The sequence below is a fragment of the Ambystoma mexicanum genome, chromosome 1q (genome assembly GCF_040938575.1).
Source record: "Ambystoma mexicanum isolate Mex_15411 chromosome 1q, UKY_AmexF1_1, whole genome shotgun sequence".
Classification (NCBI taxonomy): domain Eukaryota; kingdom Metazoa; phylum Chordata; class Amphibia; order Caudata; family Ambystomatidae; genus Ambystoma; species Ambystoma mexicanum.
In genome coordinates this window covers 1449048224-1449072238 of record NC_090922.1, presented here as the reverse complement: position 1 = coordinate 1449072238, position 24015 = coordinate 1449048224, and positions in this window count along the sequence as shown.

Sequence of the window (24015 nt, the reverse complement as noted above, 5' to 3'; positions counted from 1 at the left end):
TCATAATCTGCGGTGATCTAAACTGTAAATGTGAGGGGAGAGTGAAAAACAAACAAAGCCCGAACTCAACGATGGACGAAAGAGGTCGAGCCTGGTCCCTCCTAATGAAATCAAGGAACTTCCACAATGTATCATCACTCCAAGATCGAAAATCACAAATCCCTACGTGGGAAAGACTGAACTCGACCGCCACACTGGATTACATATTCATCACGGAAGGGCTGATAGCCTATTTCACCGACTTCACGGTGGTAAAAACGCAGGAAAGTGACCACAACCTTCTAAAAATGTCATGGAACGGAACAGCTCCATCAAGACCCTTCTACCCTGCAGTGTTGGAAGCTAACCCACAACAAAACAGGCTTCGCTTAACCCCCGACAATGTAAAAAAAATGTTTTCTAACATTGCGAGGAAAACCGTCCAAATAACAAAGAGCAAAAGCGACAGACGACCAGAATACGTGTCGCTTTTGGCCCCACACAAAACGAAATTTGCGGGAACAAAAACAGGGAAACCGATGCATATGCATTCTTTCGACACAGAAGTGGCAACAAAAAGAAAAAATCTTAACAAACTGAAAAAAACGGCCATAAGAGCTGACTCGCCGGAAACATGGTTTAATTATCAGGCAGAACAAAAGTCTTACAAATCATGGCTAAAACAGCACCGGTTGCTCATGTACCAAAACGACGCTGAATAAATGCTCCACACTTGTGCCACAAGGAACACTCGAGACTTTTGGTCACTACTGAAATCAATTAACGGGCAGAAGGCAAATGTGCTGGCAAACTGTGTCCCAGAGTCAAAGTGGATTCAGCACTTCACGGAGTTATACCGCTGCCCTACCTCCCCGTCATTACATCTTCCCGTCCTCTCAGATTCCCCATGGATCACTCTCTCATCGGTCCAGGACATCACAGAAGCGATCAACAAACTCAAATCTTCAAGGGCTCCAGGGCCAGATGCCTTGACTAACACTGACCTTAAGGCACACCCACTACTACGGGCGCAAGCAATTGGTGAAATATTCACTCAAATTCAGAAAACAAAAGAAATTCCCAAAACCTGGACAGAGGCTGTACTGGTGCCCATCTATAAGAAAGGAAACAGAGACACCCCCGCCAATTACAGACCTATTGTCTTACTGGATGTCATAGGGAAGATTTTTGCAGCACTACTCCTCCGCCACTTCAAAGTCTGGCCCAGTGCCTCCCCGGCAGCCGATATGTTTCAAACAGGATTCCAGAAGGGAGCAGGAACGTCAATCAACCTACTGTTTCTGAACATACTTAAAGCAAACACAAAGAGGGGCACGGGAAAGGTCCACATGGCAATGGTGGACTTGTCCCAGGCCTTCGATCTGGTAGATCGAGAAAGACTGTGGACCAAGATAGCCACCTGGAAATGTCCTGACTCGATTCTCGCACCAGTAATGGCACCCCATGAAACCACCTCACTCAGAGTCCGCCTAAACCAACAAGGCACACTCTCAGAGCAAATCTTTACAAAACGGGGAGTAAAACAGGGCTGCCCGTTAGCCCCAGCTCTGTTCATCTCGTTTATTGGAGACTTCCAAGACTCAGCGAAATCAGTAAGATCCTTCCCACCGCGAGTGGGTATCTCTAAAGTCTCAAGACTGTGGTACGCCAATGACTTAATTCTGATTGACCAGACGGCAGTGGGCCTTCAGAGACAGCTAACAAACTTGGCCAAATACATGGAAGAAAATAATCTGCAAATAAATAAAAACAAAACTAAAACCCTGTCCTTTTCAAAAGGCAAAAAAAAGACAAAGAAGCGTCCGGTATGGTTTCTCTACGAAGAAAAAATCGAAGTAGTAGACGAGTTTAAGTACCTGGGCATCCAACTAGACAACACTTTGAACGACACTTCACTCCAAGCCTCGTTATGGTCAAAAATCAAGAACCTGACAGCCCAATCTCGAGCTGTCGACAGAAAATTCGGCAAGTTTTCTTGGACCCCGGTGCTGCAATTCTACAAAACAAAGGTAGTACCGGCCATAACATACGGCATGGCAGCCAACTTAACTCTACCTGCTGAATTTTGGCTGAGACTGGAAGGATTTCTATGGAAATCGGTTTTGGGGCTTCCTACCTCAGCCCCCATGCCAGCCATTCGGCGCGACCTTGGCCTTCCTTCACTAGCCTCAGTTGTTATGCAAAGTGCGATTCTACTTTACAGGAAAATACGGACCACTGACTCTCTGCCGATTTTTCGGATATTAGAAAACGAACTGGAAAACGGGAAGTGCACACCATTCGCCAACTGGGCGAAGAAAATTGGAAAAAAATTAGAAGAAGTCCACTGCACGGACGACCTCCTCATCTCTAATCCTGGGCGTGTGAAGCAAAAACTTTTAGAGCAAGACTGGATACGTACTAACGAGAAAATCCTAACATACACATCCCTAAAAGACTTGCCACCTACTTACAATCGCCCAAAGGTTCCGCTGAAATATTGCGAAAAATTTCCCGAAAAAAGGCTGAGAAAAACTCTTCTACGGGCCCGCCTGAATCTTCTGCATACGAGAGAAATTTTGGCTAAAAGAGCGCTGGCAAAAGCTAGTGACATTACTTCATCGCCTGCAACAGGAGCAAGAGACCTTCAAGGAAATTCGAGAGTGGTGTCGTGAGTTCTGGGTCAAATTTCTTAGAAGTAGCACAAACACAATTCACACAGATTTGTAAAAAACCTTAAACAGGTTAATAAACAAAAAAAAAAGAAAAAAAAAAAAAGATATCATCAGGAAACTGGCAGGAATATTCCTACCGAATTGCCTTCATAGAGGTTTGTGGTGAAAATGTGTTTTTTACCCGAAAATAAAAAGACTAATTTAGAAAGACCACTCTGAGACCGATGAGAGCAGTCTTTCTAAATAAAACTGTCATGCCCATGCCGTAGATGAGAGCACGCTGGGGCTGCAGATGCGGCCGGCTAGGAGAAGATGGGAGTCACAAGCGTGAGAGGTATTCATCCTGTGTGTATGTTGAATAGGAATGGTTGCAGTGTGAAGGGGAGTGGCGAGGGCAAGGGAGAAGAAACTTAAGAACAGAGCAGCTGCCCCGTGAAGGTCGAGATAAGGAGGCCCAGGCAGGTGGCAAGCCGAATAAAGAATTAAATAGACAAATAGAAGGAAAACCGAGCAGATTCACGGTGTGCTAGCACGTGACCAGCCGAGTGAGTAGAGGCACAGTTTCACACCTACGCCTGGCTGTCTCCCAAACAGAAGATGACATAACTTTTCCTGACAAGAAACTACAGTTTCAAGGCCAAACCGCAGCCAACTAATTGACACATAGCACTAAAGTATTGATTGATGGAAGGGAGGCTGGGTGAATCTTGGGGCATGCTGCACCTGGTTGACCATTCTGAGTGCTGCTAATTAAAGTGGAGATTTATGCATAGGGTTGAAGTCAACCCAATCATAGTGGACCAAATAATCTAGGGTCCTATAGATAGTGAACCAATGGGACGTCGTACCTTTAGTGACGTCCACCATAGTCATTTTTGAAGGAAGGGCTTAGACGCCCTCCTGATAATGTTTATCCAATCCTCACACTCCATTACCATATACAGATATAGCACCCATACTTAAGTTACCTTTTCCAACCAATAGATTTGCATGACAAACCTTTGAGTGGTACACGTCAATGATGACGAATTTTGAGTATAACTGTTACTGTTTGCATGAAGAAGTTGGGAGCTGAAGCGAGACGGGCTATCGCATCACTGTTGATGTCCATGTTTCCCCGTTTTCTGTACTTATCATTAAATGGACTCCCCTTTGCCAAACCATTGAGTTGTTCTTATTGATTGGTGTTGGAGTGAGAAATCCTACACCCCATCCACCTCAAGGTGCAGCTATCTCATCTTAAGAAAGTCCTACGGAGCAAGCTCTGACTCTATGGGCTGGTCAGGGATATCTCACTCTCGCAGTACAAAGGGGACTAGGAGACAGGATCCAGTATCCATACAAAGAAGAGAGTTACACTGGCTTCCTGTGGAAGCTAGAATTTGTTTCATAATAAACACGATTGTACGCAAGTGTTTATACAGAAAAGCAGCGCAATATATTAAAAAAAGACTGACCGTGGAAAATTCGACTAGAGTTTACTCGATCTAAGTACTCAATGCGCCTTACGCAACTAAGATGTAATCGAGCACGAGGCAACCAACAGGCTTTTGCCTCACAGGCAGGCCTACTGTGGAACAAACTCCCTGTGGCGATGCGCCGGGAAGATAACCTGGTTGTCTTTAGGAACATCCTTAAGACATTACTGTTTGGTTAGACTGTTGTCCTCTCTATCAATTTTGTATTTTTTTTGTGCCTGATGCCTTTGGGCTCCAGCGCAATATAAGTCAATAAACATAAAACATAGCATGGCCAAAAGTGGCTTGATGATACAAATCTGGAAGAATTCACCCCACAACTGTCAGACTTAGCCGAATTCCTAGGCTACATTGTCGACAGCAACCTCTTCTCTCAAGGGCACACAGCTAAGAAAGCCTAAGCATATTATCATTATTATTATTTTTATTATTATTATTTATTCGGATTTGTAGAGCGCACGTCAGCCCGGGGGCATTGTGGCGCTTGTGACAGACATATCTTAGTTGCATACACAAGCATAATACAATATTCACAGGAGCAAAAAAATTAAAAGTATGACATTTGTACAAATTTACAGTGCAGATTATTTACAAAGGTTAGCGAATGCCACATATTATCGCGCAAGGAAAGAGGTTTTCAGTTTCCTACGAAAAATCGGGAGTGAGTTCTCGGCTGAAATGTCTGCAGGTAGTGCGTTCCAGGACTTGGCAGCAATGTAGGGGAAGCTTAGGCCACCGGCTTTGGCTTTTTTGATGCATGGGATGTGGAGTAAGTTGGTGTATTGCGTCCTGGTGGGACGTGTGGAAGAGGGTTTGTAGATGGTCTCTGATAGGTAGGGCGGGGCGGAGAGTGAGAGGAATTTGTGTGTGAGGGTGAGGATTTTGAGAGTGATCCACTCTTTGACCAGGAGCCATTGGGCTGAGTGTCTGGCCTGGGAGATATGCTATCTTCTTGGGATGCTAAGAGCGGCACGGAGAGCATTGTTCTGTGTGACTTGTAGTCTCTTTAGGTTTTTTGCCGATGTGCCTGCTAGGAGGGCATTGCAGCAGTCCAGTTTGGCTCCAATGGTTGCTCTGTCTATTGAAAGGCAGTTAGGTTTTGAGAGGTATGGCTTGATGGCGTTTATAAGTTTGGTGGTATGCGCAGCTGAGGAAGTGATTGCGCTGACTTGTCTTGTCATTACTGGTGAGGAGTCTAGGTATACTCTCAGAGTCTTGACAGCTGTGGATACGGGAATGATAGAGTTGTCAATGGAGAAGTTGGCGTATAGTTTGTCTAGTTTGTCTAGGGTGCTCTGTTGACCTAGTATCATGATTTCAGTCTTGTCTCCATTAAGGCAGAGGCCATTAACTGCCATCCATGCCTGGATGATGGGGTAGATTGTGTGGAGTGCCTTTGCGTCTTTGTGGTATGATCCTGAGAGAGGTAGAAGTACTTGTGTGTCGTCCGCGTAGTTCGTGTATGTGATACCATGTGAGTCTTAGTGAACAATATACTGGCTACAGATCGTCACACTCTGCAAAATCAAACTCTTCGTCCCCTGCATGACTTCTGCATGGTTGTTCAGGCTCTTGTGCTCCTCCACATTAATGGGAAAACATCCTCTGATCCAGGCTCCCAGATGCGAATCTGACCCCCTTGAGGGAGTTCATCACTCTGAAACCGCCTCACTATTGGCGCCCGGAAATTCAACCACATCTTTCCCTCCAGGACCCAATACACAACTATTTTCATCATCTACAAAGCTGTTTTGAACAGAACACAAACATACCCGGCAGCTGACCTCTCGTCTCCTCTGGATGCTGAATATGTTTCCCATTGCAAATACTTTAAAAGGTTGAAAAAGAAGGTCAGGCGCGCACTCTGGTTCCAAGTCATTTAATCCTGATGTAAGTAATAACAGGGTTGAATCCCAACACAGTTCAAAAAATAATAACAGGACTGAATCCCAGATGTAAATAGTCCCAACAATGTTCAAAAATTACCAGGGTTAAATCCCAACTGCTACAGTTCCAAAGCACAATAGTTAGTTCTACTCCTCCAAGTACTTTCAAGTCTCAAACTCTCATCAGGGAGGCTGTGTTCCTTTTCAGGTGTTGCTAATTTCCAAAGCATATTTTGGAACTTGTGCCATCACTACAATAACCAGAATCCTTTGAGACTGAAATTGAATAAAATTGAAAAAAGTAATTAGCAACACCTGAAAAGGAACACAGCCTCCCTGATGAGAGTTTGAGACTTGAAAGTACTTGGAGGAGTAGAACTAACTATTGTGCTTTGGAACTGTAGCAGTTGGGATTTAACCCTGGTAATTTATGAACATTGTTGGGACTATTTGCATCTGGGATTCAGCCCTGTTATTATTTTTTGAACTGTGTTGGGATTCAACCCTGTTATTACTTACATCAGGATTAAATGACTTGGAACCAGAGTGCGCGCCTGACCTTCTTTTTCTACTTAATGTTACAGGAGACCCGGGCTCCAGAGGCAGCAGCACCGGGGCTATTATGCCCCCACTTTGGAGAGCTATATTCATGGTTTTCCCCCCCACCCCCAATTGTGGGTAAGATTTGTGTTTGGAGGGGAGTTGGTTCCTGGTCTCCTGAATGAAACACTTGTGCCATCACTACAATAACCAGAATCCTTTGAGACTGAAATTTAATAAAATTGAAAAAAGTATTTAGCAACACCTGAAAAGGAACACAGCCTCCCTGATGAGAGTTTGAGACTTGAAAGTACTTGGAGGAGTAGAACTAACTATTGTGCTTTGGAACTGTAGCAGTTGGGATTTAACCCTGGTAATTTATGAACATTGTTGGGACTATTTGCATCTGGGATTCAGCCCTGTTATTATTTTTTGAACTGTGTTGGGATTCAACCCTGTTATTACTTACATCAGGATTAAATGACTTGGAACCAGAGTGCGCGCCTGACCTTCTTTTTCTACTTTATACTTTAAAAGGTTGGAATCAAAGCTATTCTGCAAAGTGAAGACCTGTAAACAGTCCTTCTCCTGCCACACTCTGACCCTCTGGAACCCAATTCCACCAAAGTCTAGGAATGCTGCAACCATTCTCCATTTCCACAAAACACTTAACAAGTCGGTCCTCCAGCAATACCTCCCACAGGACTAAATCTTGTGTGACTGAAGCATGCATGTTTTTACACCCGTACACCAACAGTACTGCTCCACTGTCCAAAAATAGCAGGCACAATGCTGGATTCAACACAAGCAAATGATAACATAAAACAAAAAAATAGAAGGATTGGAGAGACTAAATCTTCAATTCTGGAAAGTAATAAAAGCACTACTACCCACCTAGCATGACCACGCCCCTTTCGAAGCCTTGTGAAGACTCATATGATCTCTATGATGAATGATAAGATTACTTACTGGTGATCTTCAATACTCTCATTCCTACTCGTTCTCATCGACCCAGTACTGACGTTTGAGAGGCTTTGCCTTCTTCTACACACACTCCCTCAAGCTTTACTTCTGTTTGCTATGTGCCTCCTTTGGAGGTAATACCTCCCCTTTACCATGGTCCCTCAGTTTAGATCTCCAGCCAAGTCATGGGACAGTTCACCTTTAAGCGAGGAAAAGAGGGACGTCCATACTGGGATGAGGTAGAGTAAGAATGTCCATACTGGGATGAGGTAGAGTAAGAATAGGAGTAACAAAGATTGCCAGTAAGTAATGCGATCATTACCTCTATGGTCCTCCTCCTTGTACTGGTACAAGGAAGAGTAGGACTAGGATTAACAAGGATTGCCAGTAAGTAATACCATCATTACCTCTATGTCCCTTTTTCCTGTACTGGGACAAGGAAGATGTGGACTAGGAGTAACAAAGATTGCCAATAAGTAATGCAATCATTACCTCCATATCCCTCTTTCTCGTCCCAGTATTTACCTTTGCGATGCACCAAAGGCAAGACAATGTGGAAAGGGCCTATGACACAGGATACAATGCATCACCAAACTGTATTGTGCTTCAGAAAATAGTGAAGCGCTGTTTCATCGAGCCCCAGATTGAAACACTCCTGCCCCAAACAATGTTGATCTGAGCCCATCCATATTGGGCTGGATTTAAAAAATGTGTTAGGCCCGGACCACGTTGCAGCCCTTCAAATGTCTTGCAGAGCACACCTTGCATATTGGCACAAAAGGTGGCCTCGCTTTGTAGATATCCTCTGTACTGGGCCATAAGGACATTGCTCTGATTGCTCATATGCCATCAGGATAAGTGCCCTAACCCACCTACATTTTGCAGTGGGTGTCTTTTGACTACTACCCATAGCCCATATTTAGCCAGTAAATGATCAGTCTTCCATAATGGTCTTCGTGTGGCCAAGATAGTCTAAACTTGCTCTTTTGACATCCAGACAGTGCCAGCCTTGGTCTTCCGGGGAGTGAAGCTCCAGAAAGAAGGACAGCAACACTGTCTCTTGTAGCCTGTGAAACCTGGAGGATACTTTGGAAACAGAGGCTGGGTCACAACAGAAAATGAGTGCTTCATTAGGGTCTTTCAAAAAAGATGGTCTGCAAAAAAGAGCCCCAATTTCACAAAATCTGCTGACCAAGGAGACTGCAAACAAAAAGGTGGTCTTCAGGGTCAAGAACTTCACATCAATTCCCGCTTTGGACTCAAAGGGAGACTTCTATATAATAATGGCAAATCCCAATACGGGTCTGCTGACAATTCAGCTAGCCTTGACACAGCGATACTCTTAAGGAGCCTTGTAACCAAAACCTCACTCCCTGGTGGAGGGGCCAGTTCTCCTAATGGCTGCCCATAGTGCTCTTAAAGGATGCAAGGCCCCATTGTGAAGATATTGAAAAATATCAGGAATTCCACACTCCATGGCCGGGAGATTCTTTTTGCCACACCATGCTACAAAATTGGCCCAGTAGCAGTCATACGCTTTAAGCATAGAAGACCGCTGATCCTTTTGAATGTCTTCTGACAGCTGAAATGAAAGCCCTTCATTCTGCAAATCTCCTCCTCTCATTTTCCAAACCCCACTTTAAATTGGATTGAAGGAGGACAGAACCGGCGACTCCTGCGAGCTGCATGGCCACTTTGGCAACACACATGGAGGTTCCAATTGGCATTCGAGATGCACTAGGAACAAACCCGTCCTGGTCCAGTAAGCCGGAGTGGAGGTAGAGTGACTGTGTGACAGGGTGCAGAGGGAACGGTCCAGCCACCCTGCCCCACATTACCCTGACGTTAAAATCAGAATCAGACCAAGCTGCGGCTGCGTGAAAATGTCGGAGGAGACAGCTGCCGACCCGCTGGGGAAACGAGAGCCGCTACTGAGACGCCGGCTGCAGCCCCAGTAACTGAGCGAGAGGATGTAATAACAGCTGGCCTTTCTGCGATAGCTGAAACAATTTTTGCGGCCGAGGCCAGGGATGTGAATGGCCACAGCCGCTGCTCGCTGAAGCAGGCGTTGGACTCTGCGTGGGATGCAGTGAAAATAAACAAGGCATTGCAAGGCTGCAAGGCAGGCATTACAAGAAGCAAAGAGATTGTGTTGACTATACCTGGGGAGCACTTTCTTCCTGGGCACCACCCTCCTCTTCCTTTAGCGTGGACGTTCTTGTGGCACCTAGTACAGCAGCCTATATGGAGAGTGCTGCTGCAGCGTCTGCGACGGAAACTGGAGACCAACTCTTTATGGCTCCAACTTCTGCCCTAACCTCTGCCAGTGATGCTGATGAGTGTAATATCGGTTCCTTGGTGGCGAGGAGGGACAGGGGGTGACTTGGAGATGGATAGACTCTCATGTTGAGAATGAGGACAAAGGGAGTTTGTGTAATCAAGAAAAAGGGGGGGCGGGCCTTGTCGCGGAAGGGTCGGTTCAGTTAACCAATGCCTCTAAAGCGCTGCTTTTGAGTGAAATCACCATGGTTTTTCTGGGAAAGGCCCAGACGACCTCGACCTTGCCTCCAGGTAAAATGCCCTCACAGCCATATAGTGAACAGTGGCAGGGAGAAAGGGATGGGAAAGGGTGGGGCAGTTTCCCAAATGAACGATCTGCCTCCTAAGGAGAGGGAATTTCAAAAGTCTAAAGATAATTCTCGATGGAAACATCTACCCCTCCCAAATTTTTCATCTAATAAGATCTGGAAGCCGAAGGGGCTTGCTCACAATGGCAATTTTGAACAATGTGTGTTCTTCTATAGCAAATACGTAAATGCTACTCCAGGCGCTCTACTAAACAATTCACAGATTATGGAAGAAATCCCGGATCATTTGTTTTTGCAAAGCACGCTAGGAGTGGAGCATCCATTACATCCTGAGCTACCAGTACCTTTACCCCAAAACCATTTAAGAGCAATCCAAGCTTGCTACCAAGCTCCAAACTGTGTACAGAGCCCGGTTAGGAGTGGGCAGAAGTGAGCTGAAACTCCACAATACCCATCTCTGTGTCACCTAAAGGTACTTGCGTCGAACCCTGGCAATTCATCTGTAAAGGGAAACAGGGTAAATCCAAACGTCCCCACAAAAGATCTAGACTGGATCCGATTGAATCCTTGTGGGAAGAAGACATAGTGACCACAAATCATGCCTGGACCCATACAGACCAGATTGAAGGAACACTAATTCAGGCGGAAGAATATAGTACCAGCACAAGGGCGATCCAAACAGAAATGGCAAGCCCACAATGTAACCAAGGAAAAGGGGGTAGTCGTTGCTCGCGTGATCCAGATTTTCAAACAATCACAACTCTGATGTCCATAATGAATCCCTTCATGAAACTATATGAGCAGGTTGGCGAACAACTTAAGGACCAAACAACCATGTTAGCCATGCTCCATTCAAAGGCAATATTTGTGGAAGGCTTTGTCACAGGGGTACAAAACCGTCTGGAAAACAGCACAGCAAGTGTAGCAGAACTCCTACATACCAACTTGGACCCAATCATTAAAGATAAGGAAAAGAGGAGAGCATCAGTGCTACTCAACGGGCTAGATGCCCAGCAGTCGTCCAGGACTTTAGCGACGATGAACTCCCCTTTGGCTAAGTCTGCTGAATCTCTAGGTCGGTTGGCCGTTCAAGTGAATCGGTTTGAAGCAGTCGAGCAAGAGAAAGAGAGGCCTCTACTCCCAATTCGGAGGGATATCCTGGTCATGGCACAAGTGGGCCCTCTCCAGAAGAACAACCCTATCAATAACGACAACGGGAAAGCTGGTATGGGAGTGGAAACAATCTTGATATCAGTCTCTAATTCTGCTCGAGATCCATTCATTCAGGAAATCGAAGAGGATACAACTGAGAAGGCTCAAATTGTCAATTATGAAAATTAATAATTGTTAGCCCAGAAAAAATGATGTTCCATTGTCGCCAAGAAACGACTAGCAACACAGGAAAGTAGCTTACCAGAGGCCTCAGAGCATAGCAAAACATTAGAAGAAAAATCAACAAGGAGTAGGCAAAAGTCCTGTGAGTAGAGAGTAACAACAAAAACTAAGAATATGAAAGTTGCTGCTAAACCAGGGGCAAGTGGAATTAGAATATTTGCAAATAGGCTTACTTTGCCAAAGCATCAAGCGAAGACGTAAACTGGGTTGGCCAAGTCCAGACCAGAGCCTACTAGACCAACCGTGAAACCACAGTCAAGTCAATCTCCTATGGCCCAGTAATCTATGGAGGAGACAGACGACCTGGAAGGTACGGCCTCTATAGATCTGTGTGACCCGTCGACATACTCGATCTCGGATCAAGATGACTTGGATGACCATGAAGAAAGTCGAGGTTCAAAAGGCCGGGCTATGGATGACTTTGTGAGAACAGTCATGGCAGGAGAGAAACTGGCCTTGGAAAAGAGGCCTCAGGGTCCTATTTGGCTGGCAATGGGTACCCAGGTGCTGAACAAAGACCTACGAGTCACAGATACAACTATACCTAAAAGGACGAATCCCTGTATTAGCTGGAATAAGGAGTTGCTGACAGTTGGTACAGAGGAGCCAACCTCGTGCAAGCGAGTGAGTGTTCCGATGGTCCAGAATGACACAACGGAGAGGAGGGAAGAGTCGGGGAGAGAACAACATATCCTACACGACCTCCCGCAAGGGAAAGAGACTATATTAGAAGCAGTACAGCTTCAGCAGCGTGTAGCATCAAAAGAACAAAAGCTAAAATCAATCATGGGTTCTGTTAATGTCCAAGTGGCGAGTAAGGTAGCAAGCATAATGGAGACTCTGAGGCTAGGACCTGACACCAATGGCATTTCTCCCCGCCGCACCCTCAACTCTCATCTAATTTCCCCACTCAAGCTCCCGCAAGTAAAGGAAGCTATAGAGGAAGGGAGATACAAGAAAGATTCTCAGGCGGGGAAACCTTACAAAGAAAGAAGTCAACAGGAGGTATCATTCCAGCAGCGTATTCCTGTATGCGAAGATGGATTGCTGTTTGAACAGATGGAGCCAGAGGACGATGGTCTGATATTGTATAGGGCCAATGTGGTTTGATTGTTCCATCATGTGCCAAGCTTGAGACTTCTTACCTCGGAAGATCTGGTAACAATAGGGTTCTTTGATGAACTTCGAACAGCGTGGCCCTTTATCCATCAACGCCGCTCATTAGTCAGCTTTTGATGGAAGAAACTATTTGTTTGAGACCACTGGGGTTTAACCCCCCACTGAGACATCCCAGACTGGCAATCTCAAAGCAAAGATCACCTACAAAATTACTTGCAAAGTAAAAGACGTGAAAGGGGCGATAGTAGAAGAACTTCCCGGTTGAGAAGAAGTAACTCTAGATCGAGATCACCAAGACCGAGAAGTGATCCACACCATTCAAATAGACGGAGTCAAGGAATCCAAGCTTATAAAGAGAAAGATTCCAGCTAGAGATTGTCCAGGCGATTTGAGGCGCCTAGGGACAACTCGAAGGGGGACAATAGAACAAGCTGAAAAAAGTCAGGAGACCTTAAGGGGTCGGATGACAACTGGAAGTGGCTGGTGGGTCTTCTAGCTGACAAAATAAATATGCCATAACTTGAACCAGTGACAGAGGAGGTTGTGTTGACTTTGCCCAGCTGGAACACGAGGGGCTTCGTGCACTTATTTTCTTTTTACTACCATCCCTTGGTGACCATGACATCATATGTTTCCAAGAGACTTGGTTAATGGAGGATCCTATATTAGACGGGTACGAAGTTTACTTAAACCCTGCGGTTAAAGGTCACAAGGGTAGGCCATCGTCAGGCCTACTAATTGCAATTAAAGATCTCCTGGGCTTTCAACATATCGAATCTATCTCACCTAACCCTTATATCCAGATAGTGGTGGACAATCTGATTGTTGACAAGAGGAAGAAGAAGCAGCCATTAGTCCTTATCAATCTCTACTGGAATCCGGCCTGCCCTTTATGTAGGGCTTATCTCAATCAAGTGGCTGAACTGATAGACGCACAACGCCTTAAATGGAAGGAGCCTTGGCTTATTTTGTGCAGGGACCTGAATTGTGTCTGCTTCGATGCCAAAGGGGTTTTATGTGTGATGGATTAATTACAAACAACGGCCGTAGAAACGCGGGGTCTAGGTTGGCAACAAATGCTGGCCTCAAAAGAACTATTAATGTTAAATGGCTGTATTGAGGGAGATATGCCAGGAAAAGTCACCAGAAACGATTCAAAAACTGGCCAAATCTTGGATTATATTTGGACGTCAAAAAATATGATGCCGATTATATTATCACTGTCAGTCATCATGAAGTAATCGAGCGACCACAATCTGTTAAGCCTAGCATGGCAAGCGGCCCATCAGGAAGGGGCCGAAGAGGGACACGTGGCCCTTGAAACAACATCAGGCCGAAATTGACTGAGAATCTCGCAAAATAAAATTAACCAGTTAACTAGGGAGTTGGAATTGGCAACTGATCTTGTGATATTAACACAAGATAACGAGAGATTGTACTATACACTTCTAGGGTCAATCGACAGACATACCAGCTTACCCATGTTTACGATCAAAGTGTTGCAATAAAGAGAAAAAGCTTGAAACAGAATATCAACCAACTAAAAACATCTAACGACAATGGGGAACACATTAGGAAATTGAAACAACAATATAGAAGCTGGGTCAAAATGTACAATAAAATTTTGAGAAATGACGCAGATACTATGCTAGAATTGATCAACAGTGGCGAAATCTGGTCAATTCTAATCCGACTAGATACGCCCCAGAAAGCATTGCTGCTGAATTCCAACCCAGCTACTACCTGGATCGATTATTTCAAGAAGTTCTCAGACGAGGAGTCTGTGGGGGTCCCAATCGACAAACCAGTGGAATCAAAACGGGACAGGCTTGACTTGGCCCCTGAAGCAATTGTGGTTTGTATAAACAGGCTCAGTAATTCATGAGCCCCAGGCCCTGACGGGCTAACTAACGCGATGCTCAGAGAAAACCCAGCACAATGTGCTGAATGAAAATTCGTCTGTTTTGTTTACACATATCACAGAAGTAAAGAAGATACCTGTGTCATGGAAGCAATCTTCCATGACACAGGGTACAATTATTGATCCATTTAGGCAGCCCATGTCCCCTCGAAACGGTCAGAAATCCTGATCATTACTGTCCACCAATGGAAGGCAGAAAATTAAAAACATTTCGAAAGACCTGGGCTGCCTAAATGGACTTCTAAATCCTGTCTTCCTCTGTTCACCTCTTGATCCGGGGAAGCACAGTTTCCTAAGCAGGCTCGATCTCAAGGAGCTGTAAGAGGCTGCGGTTTTCTTCCATAGCTTGTCTGCATGCTTATCCGCTTTAAAAAACCTTGTGGACTTGGCTTTAAAATGTCTTTGACCAACTTTTCTCCCTCAAAGGGGCATTTGAAGACCCTGAACTTCTGGGATTTTACAGGCTTCTAGTCTCTGAAGCACATGGGATGTTGCTTATCGCCATTCCCATCCCTCTGACGCCATCATAAAACATGGTGCGTAGGAACTCCGCTTGATTCTGCATGTCCATCAATATTTGGGCAGAATCCAAGCCCTCCGCCATTGACTGCCGAGGTTCCTTGAAGCCCACTAAAACATTGTCTGTGGCATAGGACCATTAGACATTAGATGTCAGTGCCAGGTGTGGCCTCACATATGACTTTTTAAGGGCTGTGTCTACTTTCCAGTCAACTGTGTCCCTTATGGCTGCCTCTTCTGCCCACATGGAGAATGGCTAGAAGGTCATCCACCGCCACAGACACCAGCATCCTGGTTTCCTGCACCTTTCGTGTGTATAACTTGGACATTAAATGTTGCATAGCGATGTGTTCCGGGTCCGACCATCCCCTTAAAATCTTGTCTCTCATGACAGAAATCATGGGGAGACCCACCTTAGGGATGCCTTTATGCTGACATACTTTTGGGTCGAGGAATTGACCCACTACTACCTGATCTTTAAACCCCACGATTTCATGGATCTGTTTCAGCAGCTTTTCCACCTATTCTCTATCAAGGTATTTTCCAGTGGCTTCATCATCATCATCTGAGGAAGTCAAAGAGCTGGAAGAAGAGAATGATGACTGTGTAAGATGAGGAAGATGTGGGGGAGGAAAGGTAAGGTGGCTTATTTTTCTTCTCTTTCCTCTTCTTATGTTCAGCCGGAACTACCTTAAAGAGTTTATCCCCTTTTAGACAAAGCGCTGGACGATTTTCCATCCTCATGATACTTCTTACTCTTCTTATTGGCATGCCCTATAGAAGAGTCGGTCGCTAACCCGTATTAGTTCCGCTTCTGGGAGCACTTGCCCATCTCAGTGCTTCGATGCTGCACCGGGGAGTTGTCTAGCAGCCCCAGCATGTCTCTCTTATTCTGGAGAAGGATAAGTGCTTGCTGCATTGCATATAAAAAAAGAGGGTATGCGTTGGAACCTAGAAGGCGCTCTATGCTTTGCCTAGCAACAGAAGTGCATATGCTTCAGCACACAGAAGACCTCGTGTTGCCTAAGACAATCAATCCATTTTTTTAGAGTGCCTTGCTGCACCTACCTGTCCCTCTGGGTGCAGGCCAGGAAACCTCCTCAGAAAAGATGATCCCTGGGAGCCCACCTGAGGCTCTTCATGCTCCAGCCCTTTACACCCTACTATAGGCCTGCGTCTACAGGGGGAAAGGGGTGCTGTACACACGGGCGTTTAGACTACATGCAACCTTTGTCTCTCCCCGCCGGGCCCATGTTTCCTGCAGGAGACCTGTCAGTAATCCTTGAGTCCATGCTGTCCCCAAGTCCCGTAGAAGACAGGAAGACCGCCTGGTCGAGAGTCACTAACAGTTGGACCTCTGAACCCCGCACATCCAGGGATCCTGAATTGCCTGGTAGGAAAGGTAGGAAAGAAAAAAATGGAGCGATTGTGGGTAAAGGGAACGTTACCCCCACAGAGGGGCAGTACAAACAGAAGAAAGTTCGAAGAATAGTTCCTTGAATTAGGCAGAGACTCCCAAAAGTAAATACTCGGTCGAGGAGGTCGGACGTGGAGGTAATGGTGATGGTTGTTTAAACAAGGTATTGGTCATGATGCAGTAATATTCATACTTGCCTAAACTCTGGCATTTATGCTTTTCTACGTGGGCTGGGAGGATAGCTCAGGGGCAACACATTTGTCTTGGAAGCAAGGCAACACAGGTTTAAATCCCAGTCTCACGCTTAGAAATCGTCTCAGGTATTAAGTGTGTTATGAAAGAACAATTAGAATGAATTTACGTGGATTCTCCAGGTTTTCCGACTGTCTGCCCAAGCATCTCCCTCACCCACGCCTCCATGCGATTGGCGGTTTACCAGCTCCATTCATTTCTGCCCGTCTCTTTACTCTGTTTCAATCTACCTGCTCTTGATATAGTTCGTAGCGTTAGATGCATTTTTTTCTGTGTATATTGATAAACTTTAGCTCATGGAAAGTTCATCACTTTCCATTTATTCCCCATCTTGTGAGAGTACTACTATCTGCTGACAAGTTGCAGTACTGCACACATCCAGAGCGACGCATGGTCTATGCCTTGTGAGATCCCTGAGGGAAGCCAAATCGTGTGACACTGCTCAGGGTTTCCTTTTCAAACGTTGGGATTCCCCCAGTACAATTCTGGAGCCTAGGGCAACCAGGCCTCCCCGGACATATTCCTGCACTTGGTGGGGGAGCAGTTTGTCACACAGCACACACACCACCACTTCTAGCACGCACCTAGATCTGATACACACGCACCCATATACATACACGTCACTCCTGGCCCCGGTTCAGGAAAACCCACTTGTCTCTGCTTTGGGGCCTAACCCACACCTTCTTTCCTTTCAAGAAAACTCACTTCTCTCAGCCCTGTGGCCTAACCCCCGCCCTCTTTCCTTTCAAGAAAACAGAGTCAGCTGAGTCTTGAGAGTCTTTCCCAATTTCCCTGTTACCCTGCTGACTGAGGAACTTTTCCATTGCTGCTGCCCGGAGGCGGAGCCTACTGCTACCTGGACCATAAGACCCTAGACTCTCCGCGGAGTGGACGCGGAGTCAGCTGAATCTTGAGAGTCTTTGGAGGCGTGGTGGTGTTGCTGAAACAATGGCGGACCCTGAGCATTTGCCGGGTCCAAAAGGGCGAGGACGTGGAGCTCACCATCCCTTAACGCGCTTGCATCTACGCCGAGGGTTTGAAGCTTTTCCTAGACTGGAAGTATCTCAGGACACCCAAGTAAGATCAATCAATGATATTAGTTACTTGACTAACAGTTGCAAGGGGGGAAGTACTTCTAAATGCTGGTTGTCATCTACCTCTGCATTGATCATGCAAAGTTCTCCACATAGTGGGACTTTAAGCACCTAAAGCGGCACATACGGCACAAATAGTTGAACAGCTCGCACCTCCTGTTGTGCCTTTACACTCTCATTTCCATTCCCAAAATCAAGTTCCTTCAGGAAACGCACAGTTGCCGTACAGTAACAGGAACTCGTTGAATGGACGAGTCCTCGTGTGCCTACGATAACATAATCATTTCTGATCTGTCGGATGGGTCAGTTTCCGCATGGAACATTAAGACCTACAGGGCCAGAGGAGCCACACTGCCCCCGCATTGCACCTTACCTCCTGGGCTAGCTGTGCCGGGTGGCACCGTGTCTTCGCTCCATCTGAGCCCCGAGGGAGTTCCGGGCAACGGACCATGTGGGACGGTGGCTGGCATCGGGCGGAAGTGTTGCCTTGGATGCCGCGGGGAGTGTCCATGGAGCCGCGGGCTGCTGTGCTTACGGGATTGGTCCTCGCGGGTGCTTTGGGCTTGGACCCCGGTGGGGCCACCCTGGGGGGAGCCCTGTGCACTGGGCCTCAAGCGGCCGCTGCTGAGGGAGCGGTTCTGGCCCTGGCTGTCCTGGCCACGCATGCATGGTCGCGTGCCAGGGGCGGCTGCGCTGCTGAGGTCTGGCGCCAACGTGCGGAGAGACGGAGCGCAACAGGCAAGCGACTCCTTACTTCTCTGCATGTGAGGGGACCGCGGATTGCAAGCAAGAGCAAACGGCTTGCAATTTTGAGGTCCACACAAACGCTGTTGAATGCAGTGTGTACAAGGCTGGAACACACTTTAATTTTCCAGATGTTGATTTATCAACTTCGCACTATCCCCAGAGCAATGGATTGCACACAAATGTATTGCATATTGAAACGCCAACAGAACTCGGGTCTCATGGACAGAAAAATCTTGAAAAAAATCTTGAGTCAAAGAGTATACCCTTCCTTAGTGAGCAAGTAGAGGACAAAATGAGAGAGCCTGTACATGATATTCCAGCCAGCAATAGTGCGCATGACGCACTCTGCTTAAAAACTCAAAAGGTTCATGCTGTAAGAGGAATAATATTGGGGTTGGATTCCTCAAGTGAAAATACAAGCTCTGCACAAAAGATGCCAGAAGTATGGCAAACCACAGATACATATTCCATAGAAGATCCTAAAGAACTCTCTCACAATGTTGCGATTGCAACATCAAGTTTAAATTCCCTTGTGGTTGTCAACAAGCTTCTGCAGGATCTAACGAAAATAAATCTGGCACGAACCGCTTCAAAAGCGGACGAGTCAATGAATGCCTGTAGTAATAAGGCTGTGCTAGACTTTGGCACTAATCAACACAAAACAATAAGTGCACAAGACATCATGGGACGTTCCATCCCGTCAAAGCGCTGAAGGATCAATGATAGCGATTCCCCATCCATCATGTGTTCACAAACAAGAGCACAGAAGTTACAAACCACCCAATTGCCTGCTCACAACATTGAAGATAAGGTGCAGAATCCTTCAACCCTAAACATAAATAGGAGTCGAACAATCAGTGAAAAAGAGTCCAGCTCTGGCAATTTTTCTACGAACTCATCGTTCGTAGAACGAGAATATCCCGAAATTCGTAGATTACAGCGCCGTCCCACAACTCACATAGCAGAAAGGCCAGTAAATCAAGAAGAGCTGCTCACTTCCATCATGCAAGTCTTGCAACCAACTTTAATTTCCACACTGACCCTGTCCAGGAGTCCGTTCATTAAGTTTTATGAGCAAGTGAAGGACAGCCTGAATGATTTAACTACGTTAGTCGCCTTGATGAACTCCAAAGTGGTCAACCTTGAATACGACACCAACTTATTCAAGCAATTTTTTTATGAATCAACAAACAAAATTGACAGTTCCTTGGCAACGATAGCAGATCAAAAGCAAATTAACAGTGATGATAAGAAGCTACTAGCGGGAGTGGCCAAAGAAGCTCTCAACTTATTAAGGCAACAAAGATATCCTGCCCACGAGGGGCTAAGCTCTCAACCTAGAGCGGACTCTGGTGTCCATGACTGTGAATCTACTGGGGTACGACCCGTAGCAAAGGCGTTGAATAAAGAGTCTGTTACTAAAGAAGTACTTATTGAAAGGTCTGCAGAGGCCTTGACTGTACTCAAACAAACAGACCAGAACCTGAGTGCAGGTCAAATAACAACGGACACTTCAGTTACAACAGAAGAGCAACTAATAAATAAAGGTGAACTTGGAGATGTGACTCGCGAAGTAAATTTACAGATACTCATTCCTCCGAATGGATTGAACATCCTTTTGGGGGAAAAGCCGCTCGAAACAACAACTGAGCCATGTATTAAAATTACATCCTTTGCTATTGCAGTAGAAAGTGCTCAAACCATAGGAAACAACGCAAATGGCGACGCCCAGATGCCATCAGCATCAGCTGACCTTAGAGGCCGCACCATAGATCTTTTGAGTCCTGTACTGCCTCCTCACTCAGGCACAAACACCACTGAAGAGGTGTTTTCAATCTTTAAAGCGCCGCTAAAAGATGCTGCAAAAGTAGCACAACCAAAAACACTTCCAAGTAAAAAATCTATAAACCAAAAAGGGAATAGAGCTCGGTTAGATAACAACTCGAGAAAATTCCTTAGAAATATAAAAGCTGTAAGCTTTACCATCAATTCAAATGCTGTGTGTACACAGGCAACTCCTATAGCACCGCAACCCATGAAGATAAGTCAAGTGGCTCAAGATGACACAAAAAAGAACGAGGTAAACAACCGTGATATTCCATCTGACCTTCTGGACTTATCTGTCTATGAGGATGTTGAATTGGATGAGGTCGAACAAGTTCAAGAGTTCAAAGAGGTTGAGGGTGCCAGTTCACGAATGTGGTGAATTTTCCGTGATGTCGCATCCCATTAAAGATAAATCGGCAAGAGTATGTACGATAGTGCCATCCACCTGTTCGGAACCGAAAATGTTGGCAGAGACTGAGAAATCACAGAGCCCGCCTTTTGTGACGCCCTTCCAAAAATGGGATAAATTCTCTGTCCCTCAGTGTAATGTGTCTCAAGACCCAATACTAATAAACAAAGGTTCCGAAAATAGACATTGAAGTGGAAAAAGGACTCATCATCAAAACAACTGTTGAGGAAAGAGTGAGAAACTCGAATCAGCAAGTCAATTCACAGTCGAGAGGCCTCACTCCGAGTGAGGGCCCCAATGGCCACTAGACAACAGCTGCGAAAAGAACTTATGAGAGGCAAATCGCTAAGAATAATTTAACTGCGAAGTATTGTTTGTGCCTGGAACGCATAGACAACATTGAAGATGATTTGTCCTTGAACCGGAACAATGTCCTGCAATTGTTACATTATGTACCGAGCTTGCGTATGATTAACTCAAACGACATTAAAATTGACGAATTCTTTAAAGAAAATCATAATGATGTGGTAAAACTCCATATCGACTCCCGAATAATTTGTAATATCATACTGGATGCTGCGCCAGTTTTAATATCCATGGGCTTTGATATTACAGAACTGCAAGTAAAGTTGAATACAGAAGACAAACAATATTCAGTTGATGCTGATCCTAAAAATGTTAGAACGGAAAATCAGGGTCACAAACTGAATGAGATACGACAGAAAGAATCTGGAAGCAATCTACACAATTACCAAATACCTATTGCCAAGAACATGTCACAGCCACAACATGAAATCTTGCAAGCGCCAGAATCTAGAGATCCAATTAAAATAACCTTTGCTCATAAAGATGTTATATCAAGCGGAGACAATATCATTCCCTGCACAATTTAACCTTGGAGTGAAATCACTGACTGGAGCTGGATTGCGTCATCCTTGGCTGCCCAAAATCACAGCTAATGCCAGGTTTCGTAAAATACAGGTGAATGCACCATTGGATGCTGGAACACCCGTGTTCCAAATCAATTGGTTGGGAAATTTGAATGTACATGTTTGCAGTAAACATGGATGGTTGAGTGCCCTACAGTAGACGGTTATGAAGTTGCTATAAATCCAGCAATTAAAAAAGAATTGGGTCGGCCATCGTCTGGATTATTGACTTTTGTGCAACGGAAAACTGGCCATAAAATTTTGGAAGTGCTTAATATATCACCTTACATTCAGAAGGTTGTGGTGAGTTTAGAAGGATCGACTGAGAAGGTACAAAACTATTTACACCTATTCCACGTATACTGGCAACACAGCTCCTGTGACTCAGCCACCTTCATAGATCAAATTACAGACTCCATAGATCAAATTCATGAGCAGGAAATGGCACCGAAAATCCTAATCGGCAGGGACTTGAATATCAACTGCTTAGATCTACCCCATAAAAAACGAAATGTTGGAAGTGCTGCTAAAGCGGCACAATGGTGTCCCGAAATGAACATGAGAAACTTACAGCTCCTGAATGGCAATACACCAGGTGACATCCCACCAAAACCAACCTGGAAGAGACAGCAACAGGAATCAATATTGGACTATTACTTTGCCTCAGAAGCCCTACAAACTCATGTCAAAGAACTTCGTGCGGTGCCTAAAACTGAAAGCGACCACAATTTAATTCTTTTGAGCTGCCACAGTTTGCAATATAAGCAGTCCACATTATGGAAACATGATATAGCAGTTGAGCCAAGCCGCAATAGACTTAGCATTAAAGAAGAGAGTGTGAGAATGATTAACTTCGCCTATCAAGAAGAAGACAGCTGTGTGGAATATCAACATTTTCTAGCTATCTTTGCTGAAACACAAGGTGTCAGAAACCAAACTTTTACAAATGAACATGCCTTTGATCTTGACATCATGAAACAAAAAAGACAACTAAGAAGCAAAATTAGAGCATACAATAAACCGTATACCGATGAGACCTTGGCTAATATCAAAAAGGCCAAACAATCCTATAAAAAATGGTTGAAGTCTCACCGAGCAATCATGCTACAGCAAGATGCAGAACTGATGTTGGCAAAAATTCAAAACAAAAACACCTGTCAGTTTTGGGCCTTAGTCAATGAGGAACAGGCTTCGCAGACTGCACTACAATCAAGTATGGTCATGGAATCCGATTGGATAAGGCACTATGAACATCTATACAAAAAGAAAGGAGATTCTGTTGACCCAGAATTGCCTGTCCTGGCTAGGTGGGACTTGCAATTTGAACGCTCTGCCATTCTTGAAACCATCAACAAAATAAGCACCTCACGCTCGCCAGGTCCAGATGGGTTAACCAACTTCATATTGAAAGAAAATCCGGAAGACTGGGCAGACCTCTGCTGGACCTTATTTGAAGATATCGCACGTGAGTGCACTACCCCAACATCTTGGAAAAGTGCATTAATTATACCTGTGTTTAAGAAGGGCAATCGCGCAAATCCAACAGATTATCGCCCCATTGCCTTACTGGATGTCCTAAGCAAGATTTATGCCACGCTTCTTCAACGCAAACTCTTAGCTTGGGCTATAGCTAGTGAGCACATCGACCAGAGGCAAACAGGGTTTGTTAAAGGAGTGGGCTGCAGCCTAAATCTCTTAATTGTCAACATACTGAAGATGGATGCAATAAGATCTAGCTCTAAGATCTATCTAGCCATAATTGATCTATCTCACGCCTTTGACAGTATAGACCGAGAGAAATTATGGTCTAAACTGTCGAATTGGAAGTCTACTCCAAGCTTGTTGTTGGCAATAAAAGATCTACACACGAATACGGAGATAAAAATTTGTTTGGATCGCTTGGGTAATCTATCTGCACCTATACAAACCCGATGTGGAGTCAAACAAGGTTGTCCATTGGCTGCGATTATCTTCAACTTATTTATCTCTGACATTGATCAGGCCATGGAGAGCCCAAGATCTTTTTCACCAAAAATAAATGGAGTGCCTATAAGTCATCTCCTATATGCAGATGACTTGATTTTATTAGATTTAACACTGATCGGCCTCCAAAGAAAACTGAATGCATTGAATCAATATGTAAGAAACAACAGGCTGTCTATCAATGCGTCAAAATCTGAGATCTTTGTTTTGGAGATCTTAAGCGGCCAAAATAAGAAACTTTACCCAAATTTTCGCTGGCATATGGACAAATCTGTGTTGAACATCACAAATAAT